The sequence below is a fragment of the Echinops telfairi genome, unplaced genomic scaffold (genome assembly GCF_000313985.2).
Source record: "Echinops telfairi isolate 266 unplaced genomic scaffold, ASM31398v2 ScPeMD7_2291;HRSCAF=2852, whole genome shotgun sequence".
Classification (NCBI taxonomy): Eukaryota; Metazoa; Chordata; class Mammalia; order Afrosoricida; family Tenrecidae; genus Echinops; species Echinops telfairi.
The window spans coordinates 43,277,972-43,286,921 of NW_022106189.1; positions in this window are offsets into that span (position 1 = coordinate 43,277,972).

The window sequence follows — 8,950 nt, forward strand, 5'->3', positions numbered from 1 at the left end:
GTGTTTATCATTGCGATTGGTTCCCCTTTTCTCCCCTCGGCTCCCCACATTACCCATACCCTCCTGGTATTGCTACTCCCATTCCTGTTCCTGGATTCCATGTGGTGTGAGCTCTTATCTCTTACCTTTACCTGTGTACAAGCTCCGGTATAACCCGCAGTGAAAGATAGGACTGGGTCATGATAGTAGGGGGTGAGGAAGCCTCAAGAAACCAGAGGAATATAGTGTGTTTCATAAATGCTATACTGCGCCCTGGTTGACTCATCCCTTCCTTGTGACCCTTATGTGAGAGGATGTCCCATTGTCTAAAGCTGGGTTGTAGGTCTCTGCTCTGACCCCTCTCATTCTCAGCAATGTGTTTTTGTGTGTTTTGGGTCTTCCAATGCCTGTTACCCATTTCCGTCGACACCTCATATTGCACAGGCTGGTGTGCTTCTTCCATGTGGGCTTATTGCTTCTCTGCTGGATGATTGCTTGTTTAACTTCAAACCTTTAAGACCCAAGACACTGTATATTTTGATAGAAGGGCACCATCAGCTTTCTTCATCACATTTGCTTATGCACCCATTTTGTCTTCAGCGATAGTGCTCGGAGGGTGAGCATCACAGAATGCCAGGTTGTTAGAACAAAGTGTGCTTGCATCGAGGAAGGGCTTGAATAGAGGTCTGAAGTCCATCCACTACCTCAGTGTATTGCCATAGAGATATGGCATATTGCCATATAGATTTAAAAATACCTCTATTTTTATGAATTAATGTATTTACATGTGAACACACCTATGCTTCTACCTCTAACCATAGCTTTGCTTCCTAGATCTTTCTTCTGTTTTCTTTTACCTTCTTCCTGCTCCACCATCGTGCTTGCCCTTCTTTTGCCTCTTAGTAATTCTTCTCAGCTAGATTGCTGTTGCTTCAAAATCCCCAGGATCTCTATGTCCTCCTTGTTGTTGATTTTAATTCCCTAGTTATTCCCCTTTCTACGGATTTTGTTCACCACTGCCTTCTCCCATCTCCTCCTTCCCCCTGCAAGTCCCTCTGGAACCGTTGGTCCCGTTGCTTTCTCCTGGAGCTTGCTTTCCATGCCTATCTTGTATAGGTAGGCAAGCCAACAATAACAGAGACCAAACAAAAGATAGAATAAAGAGAGAGAGATAGAGAGAGAGAGAGAGAGAGAGAGAGAGAGAGAGAGAGAATACCTAATTCCAGGTCTGTCTGCTAACCTTTATGACTATCTCCCCACTGGTCCTGGAGGAGTTCTAGGAATTGCCCCTCCTAGCCTGAAGTCTATTTTGGGGGATCCTCAGGGGCTTTGTGGCTTTGCTTTGCTCTTGTTGCTTATCTGTTATGTTCCTTTCCTGGCTCACCCTGTTCTGGACTGTTCAAACCTGACTAACTCCTCACCATGTGTCCTCAGTATTGTCCTCTGTCATGGTATGGTCCAGTGAGGGGACATCATGTCTCGAGGTGTTGTTGGCCCTACAGTCCTCTCTGTGCCTTACCAGCTCCATGCGGGGACGTTATCCTCTCAGCTTGGTGTGCTGATATGGGGTCTAGAACCTCACTTTCTCTTTTTCCTTCTTGGCTTGCTTCTGTGTGGATGTGACATGCCGGCCCCTCTCTCCAACCTATAGGTTTAGTGCTGTCCTCTGTAGCACACTCTTTTAGGGAGGGGATCAGTTTGGCTCTGATTGGGTCTGGCCCTGTAGTCCCCTCTTTTCATGAGTTGGTCCACGTGGTTACGTTCCCCTCAAGATTTGGTGTGCTGTGGTGGGGTCTGTATGCACACTCCCAATTCTGTGAAGACATAACCAATACTCTCCCCCTGGGTGGGTTAGTGCCCTGCTCCCCCAGTGCCATCATCTCCATCCCCTCTTTGCTCCCTCCCCCTTTCCCCTTCTTTGTGTTGGACTAACATGTATCTCCTTGGGTTTGGTCTGACTCTTACCTGACTGCCTATACCTCAACCCATATATTGTGAGATAAGTGGCTTTACTTCTACAGCTACTGTGCTGTTTATACTTACCTCAGGGACTCATGTTGTACTTGTCCTTTTGTGATTGGCTAACTTCGATTAGCCTAATTTCCTCCAACTCTTCCCACGAAATGATATGCTTCATGTGATCATCAGTGCTTTTTAGTGATGCATAGTACTCCATTTGTGTATATGCCAGAGTTTTCTAGTCCATTCATCTATGGATGGAAATTTAGGTTGTTTCCAATGCTTTGTGATTGTTAATTACACCACAGTAGATATTGGAGCACAGATGACTGGTCATTGTTTATTTCTTACCTCTTCTGGGTATATGCTCTAGAGGGATAACTGGGTCCTAAGATAGGTCAATTTCCATTTATCACCAGATCGCTTTCCACTGTGCTATACATATCTACACGACCACCAGCAGTGGGGGAGGGTCCCTATCTCTCCACATCCCCTCCAACATTTGTTGCTCTATGATTTTCTGATTTGGGCTTAGCTCAAGGGTGTTAGATGGTATCTCATAGTTGTTTTAATTTTCATTTTTCTGATGGCTAATGATCGGAAGCATTTTCTTATATGTTTATTGGCCATTCGTTTCTCCCTAGTGAAACCTCTTTTCAGGTCTTTTGCCCACTTCCTCAGGGGCCTAACTGCTTTCCTTTTTTTGCTGGCTAGGAAAGTATTGTAGATTTTTAATAATCTCATTGTCTGTTGTGTTATTGCTAAAAATTCTCTCCTAGTCTGTGGGTTCTTTGTTAGACAGAAGTCTTTCAACGCACACAGGTGAAGTCTTTTGACGCACACAGGTGTTTTATCCTTAATATATCCCAATTGTTGATTTCAAGTTCACTTGTGTGTGTTCCCTTCCCTTTTGTAGTTAGCCTATATGTATTCCCTGAGCCAAGGTTCTTAGGTTTGTCTGGATTCCTTCGTTGAAGTTCCTGATTGATTGAGGTTTTGCTTCTAGGTCTGTGATCCACCTTGAGTTTGTTCTTGTGCATGGGATGAGTTAAGCTTCTTGTTTCATTTTCCTACAGGTGGATCCTTTCATCCATTGCTGGAGAGATTGTAAAATAGTACAACCACTGTGGAAAGCAGTGTGGTGCTTCCTCAAACAGCTGGGAATAGAAATACTGTATCCATTGTTTGCAGCACCACTTGTTATAGAGGGCATCTTCCTCCTGCTTGATGCTTTTGGGGCCCATGTTGAGAGACTGTAACTCTTTACAGGAGTAGAAAGCCTCTTCTTTCTCCCTCAGAGTAGCTGGTGGTTTCAAACTGCTGACCTTGTAGATTGCAGCTCAATGCATAACCTGCTGTACCATCAGCTATCCATAAGTATAATGTAATAGCAGTCCAGATTGCAAGGTCATTTAAAAAATAAATGGAAAATATAATCATCAGCTTTATATGGACAAGAAAGAGACTCAAGATAAACAAAGCACTATTTAAGAAGAGGAATAAAGTAGGAGGTCTCTCTTACTTACCTCAAATCCTACGACACAGCCTTGGAAGTTAAAAGAGTCTGGTACAGATATAATGACAGAAATGCAGACCATTGGAATGGAATAGAGAACCTAGAAATAAGGCTATCCACCTATAGGCAACTGATTTTTGACCAAGGCTGAAATAGATTAAATGGGGAGAAGATAGTCTCTTTAACAACTGATTCTGGCAAAATTGCAAAATTGGACTTTGTGTGTGCAGAAGAATGAGACAGGACTCAAACATGACTCTATTTACAAAAAATGAACTTAAGATGGAAAAAAACCCAAATATAAACCCTAGAACTCTAAAGATAAAAATGAATAAATAGGTCAAACCATGGGTCTTAAATCGTGGCATAAACACATTGAACATAATGAAAGCCACAAACAGCAGAAGACACTATCGATGACCGGACCTCCTGAAGACAAGACACTTACGTGCTTCAAAAGCCTTCACCAACATGATCAAGAGAACACATGGGCTTGGAAAAATATTTTTGGCAATGATATATCCAGTATGGGACTAAGCTCTAAATTTTATAGAAAACTGCAACACCTCAACAAGAAAAACACAAATAATCCAATTAAAAATGGGCAGAGGACATGATCAGGCAGCTCACCAAGGAAGGCATCCAGGTGGTCAGTAAACATGAAGAAATATTTGCAATCAGTACCCATTCGAGAGATGCAAATCAAAACAGTGATGAGATACCACCTTATCCCAGCATGGATAGTAAAGTAAACAACAACAACAAAGCAACACACACACAAAAACTCAGTAAATAACAAATGCCAGAGAGAGTGTGGAGAGAAGGGAACCTTTCATACACTGCTGAGGGGATTGTAAAACAGTACAACCACTGTGGAAAGCAGCTTCCATAAACAACTAGAAGTAGAAATACCGTATGGTCCTGAAATCCTTTCTCTCGGTATGTATGCCACAAAGAAATAAGAACTGTAGCATGAAAAGACATATGCATGCCCATGTTCATTGCAGCACCATTCAAAACAGCTAGAAGATAGCAACAACCTAAGTGGCCACCATTGGAAGATGAATAAAGTGTGGTACATGCACACAATAGAGTATTCTGCACTGATAAAGAATGATGATGTACCTGTCAAACACCTCATGAGATGGATGGATTTGGGGGACATTATATTGGGTAAAGCTAGTCAACCACAAAAAGACAAATATTGTGTGAGACCTCTTTTATAAAAGAAAAAAAATCAAGATACAGGTTTTCATGTCAAAAGAAACAGACTTTGATGATTCCTGGGGTTGGAGGTGGGGGCAGCTAAGATACAGATGGGGAAGAAATAAGCTAAAGGGTAGACAGATGTTACCTTGGGTGAAGGGGAAGGTAATATTCTAGACTAGAGAAGAGAGAAAAAGCGGTGGTGGGGAGTACAGGGCACACTATTGGGAGGTTTGATACATCGTTTAAATTACTGAAAACAAAAATGATGTCATAAAATGCAAATCCCCACCTAATGCACAATAAAAGGTTTTCAAAAAGTCACTTGGAAACCACATCCCATTGGGCAGAGTGTAGAGAGACCTTGTCTGTAGCTGGGTAGACATTTCCCCCTGTTGCTGTCTCAGTCCCTACTTTGCACCCTAGCTCTTCTCTCAGGGGGATTTCTATGCTCTCTGTAGGAAATTCCAGACCTCTGCTTTTGTTTTTTCTCTCCGTTTCCACCACTCACACCTGGAAAGTTGCCTCCCTTCTTTGCTTCTCAGATTCCCATGTCCTGTGTACGGGAGAAAGATGAGGCTGTCTCCTCTTGTAAAGATTTAAAGCCTTGGAAAGCCAAAGGGACAGTTCTGCACTGCCCTATAGGGTCACTGTGAGTCACAATGGCAGTTTATTTGGTTTTTGTCCCATGTAATTGTGTGATCATCTTCCTTCGAAGGGCAATACAAAAGTGTCATCATTTGAGAGAGATGGGAACAAGATGAGGATGTGCAGTAGGGTCCTTGGTGTGCAGGGGGACCAGTTGGCTTGTTCTTTTCTGTTGTCCATTCATTTATCTGTTCTTTCAGTCTTTCAACAAGTGTTTACTGAGCGCAGGTTCTGTACGAGACTATGTCTGGTAGTAGATTCAAATATGGTTACCATGATCTGGCTCAGAGCACAGAGTGGGAGCCAGATGAGTAAACAGAGAATCCATGTATGGATTGTGATAAGAATTGTATGAGCCCCCAATGAAATGATTTTTTTAAAAATAAAGAGCCTTAGGTTCAAAATAAACAGACACTTTAGCACTGGGGAAAAAAAGCTGGACTTGTACTAGAGAGGTGAACAAACATCGTTGAAACTTGGGCAAAGTAGGTGGGCCAGGAGGGCTTGAGAAATCATGAGGGTGCTTTGAGGAAAATGTTCCTTCACCCAAATTTCCCCCTAGCTCCTACAGAAATCAAGACGTTAGCTGGCCACACCTCTTTATTTGTATCTCAATTCAGGACTTGACCATCATCTGTGATGGTCTTTCTTTCATATGCAGAGCCTGAGATACAAAGTAATCACACTCAAACGAATAGTAACAAAGCTAGGATTTGAGTGAAAGTTAAGTCCCCTGATGAGTCTTCACTCCCCAGGACCCATAAGCTCACTTTTCTACAATTGCAGTGTTCCATTCACTCTGTTTTTCTTCCCTCAATGTGGAAAGGCAGACTGGTAATGCTATTTTTCAGATGAAGAAAATAAGGCAGAGGGAGTTTACCCAAGGCCACTTATCACTTTTATAGAGGAGCCAGAATCACAACTCCTACCCTTTGAGTTTCTAGCCGGTTGCCTAGCTACCAAACCTCCCTACCTCTTCCACTGCACAGCAGCTGAGCAGGCACTTAATAATCACAATTGATGGTGCTGGCTAAAAGGGAGAACTCAGAGTGATTCTGGGAGTTTGCTTCGCATACCAATGAATTTTATTCTTCCTGTGGTCAATAACCTATACCCATTTGTTTTAGATAACATCCCTGTCATGGTCTACAATGAAGCTTTCTTATCTACATGGATGATTTCTCTTTTTCAACTATTCTTTCTGGAGAAATTCAGTTGCTGTTTACAGGTATTGCACATTAAAAAAAAGAAAAGAAAAGAAGATGTAGTGTCTGTCATAAGACTTCTTAAAGAGAAGTCTCAGTATGTCCATTTGGAAAAGTAGAACTGTTAAATCAATTCCTCCAAAAAGTAGCATTTCTGGTTCTTAAAGTGTTAGCTTCATTCACGAATGAATTAGTTATGCTGAGAATATGTGGGCACCTATTTGCACTATAGGTATTCATGGGGGAGGGTGTGGGTGAAGATAAATGTGTTTATTCTTTCAATTATGACTTGTTGAGTGACTTGAATGTACCCAGTTTTGAGCCAAACCTGGGATTCTGTGGGTGTCCTCATGTTGCTTACAATCTAGTAGGAGTCAGAAAGACTTAAGTGACCATGCAAATGTACAATTGCACCTCTCACCTGTGTCTCACAGGAGAAGCACACAGTATTTTGTGTGCGCTCTTATTACAGAGGAGGTGACACACACAGTCAGGGAAGACCTCTCAGAGGAAGTGATGCCCAAGTTGCCTCTTACTGAATGGATCGGCAGGGCTTAGATGAAGAGGGAAGGGGAGAGTGTTCTACGCAGGGACAACAATATGTACAAAGGCTCTGGGGAAGGTAGTGGTTTGTGGAGTCTAGGAGCTACATGATCAGTGTGTTTAGAAGGGAGAGAGACGGTGAATTGAAACTGGAGAGGTAGCTTCCAGACAATGTATGCATACCATGCACAGCTTTGCAACTCACTCACCATCATTCTAATTCTAGCCAATATGGTGGTCACCAGTGCTACTCAAAGGTCCACTGGCCCTAAGCTGACCTCATCCCTAGTGAACCAGGACTTCTCTGATACTTCATCAAGGCATATTGACCCTTGTTGAAGACCACTGGCAGATGCATGCGTGTAGTCCAGAAGTGCCAGCAAGTTAGTGTTCATGGGCCAACTCTGCACAATGGAGAGAGGAACTCGAAGGGCAAGTGCATCTTCCTGTTGTCTCTGGTGGACAATGTTGAGATGTATCCCTGTGCCTCTTCATAATGTCTCCACGGAATTTGGTTGTTCACAGTGGTGGTAAACAGGCTCACCCTTCCTCATTTCACTCACTGCCTCTCATCCCTGGCTCCTGTTTCCTGGAACGACTTCCCAAATAAAACTATGCAGGTTAGATTTCCTGCCTGCCTGCTTTGAGGGTTCCCTCACAAGGGAGCCATATTTAAGAAGCTTTGCCTTAGTCTTGAAAGATATAGAAAATGATTGACTGGTTTTAATAAGATGAAGAAATTAGCAACGGACCACTTCCAAAGGATCGTTTTTATTGTAGGACATAGAGCAGATTGGAGGAGGATAGTGGTGGATGAGGGTAGAGTAGTCAGTAGGTTACAGTAGTCCAGACAAGCATTAAGACGAACACGTCTTAATATCAGAATGATGGGGGCGACAATTTAGATAGAGACGTGTGAAACTATTAGGGAAGGCGCCCCGGCAGCTTAATGGGTTATATGTTGGGCTGCTAGCCACAAGGTCATCAGTTGGAACCTGTCAGGTCCTTGGCTGGGAGAAAGATAAGGCCATCTGCTCCCATAAGGATTTGCAGCCTGGAAAACCCAAAGGAACAGTTCTATGTTTTGGGACACTATGCATCGGAATTGATTGCATGTCAGTGCATTTGTGCAGGACTTTGGCAGGACCTATAACAGGACTTTTGAGAGATGGCAGGTGAGGGAGCAGGTTATCTTTGGATGACTGATACCTATTTGACTTTCTCAGTGGGTGGCTGATGACATTGTTTAGTGAGTTGAGGGAGTGAGGTATGGTTGGAGGTGGAGTTATCAATTGAGATTTTATGATCCAAGTGATAGAAAAACCAACATAAATCAGCTTCAGCAAAAAGGGAATTAATTGACTAGCAGAACTGGAAAAATCCTGAGTGAAGTGCTTTAGGCATGGGTTGTTTTGGGGTCAAGAAATATCATAAGGCTGGCCTCTCAGCTCTGCATCTTTTGGGTATGTTTGGCTGCTCAACTTATAGAGGCAGGATGGACACATATCGCCATCACCAAGATCAGAGAAGCCCAACTGAAGGCATCACTGCGCTCATCGTGTCTCATTAGACACACAATCCAAGAGCCACCCCAGCCAGAGACGTGGCATATGCATGTGGATTGGGTAAAGTCAATCACTGCCCACCTATAAAGTTGTGGATGAGGTGGTGCCAACCTCTTGGAGACCAGATTAGCTATGAGTGGGATGAGTGAGTTTCTTTCTTTTTTAAAAAAAAATCATTTTATTTGGGGTTTTTACAGCTCTTATCACAATCCATCCATCCATCCATTGTATCAAGCACATTTGTACATATGTTGCCATCATTTTCAAAACATTTTCTGTATATTTGAGTCCTTGGTATCAGCTCATTTTCTCTTCCTCCCCCCTCCCTC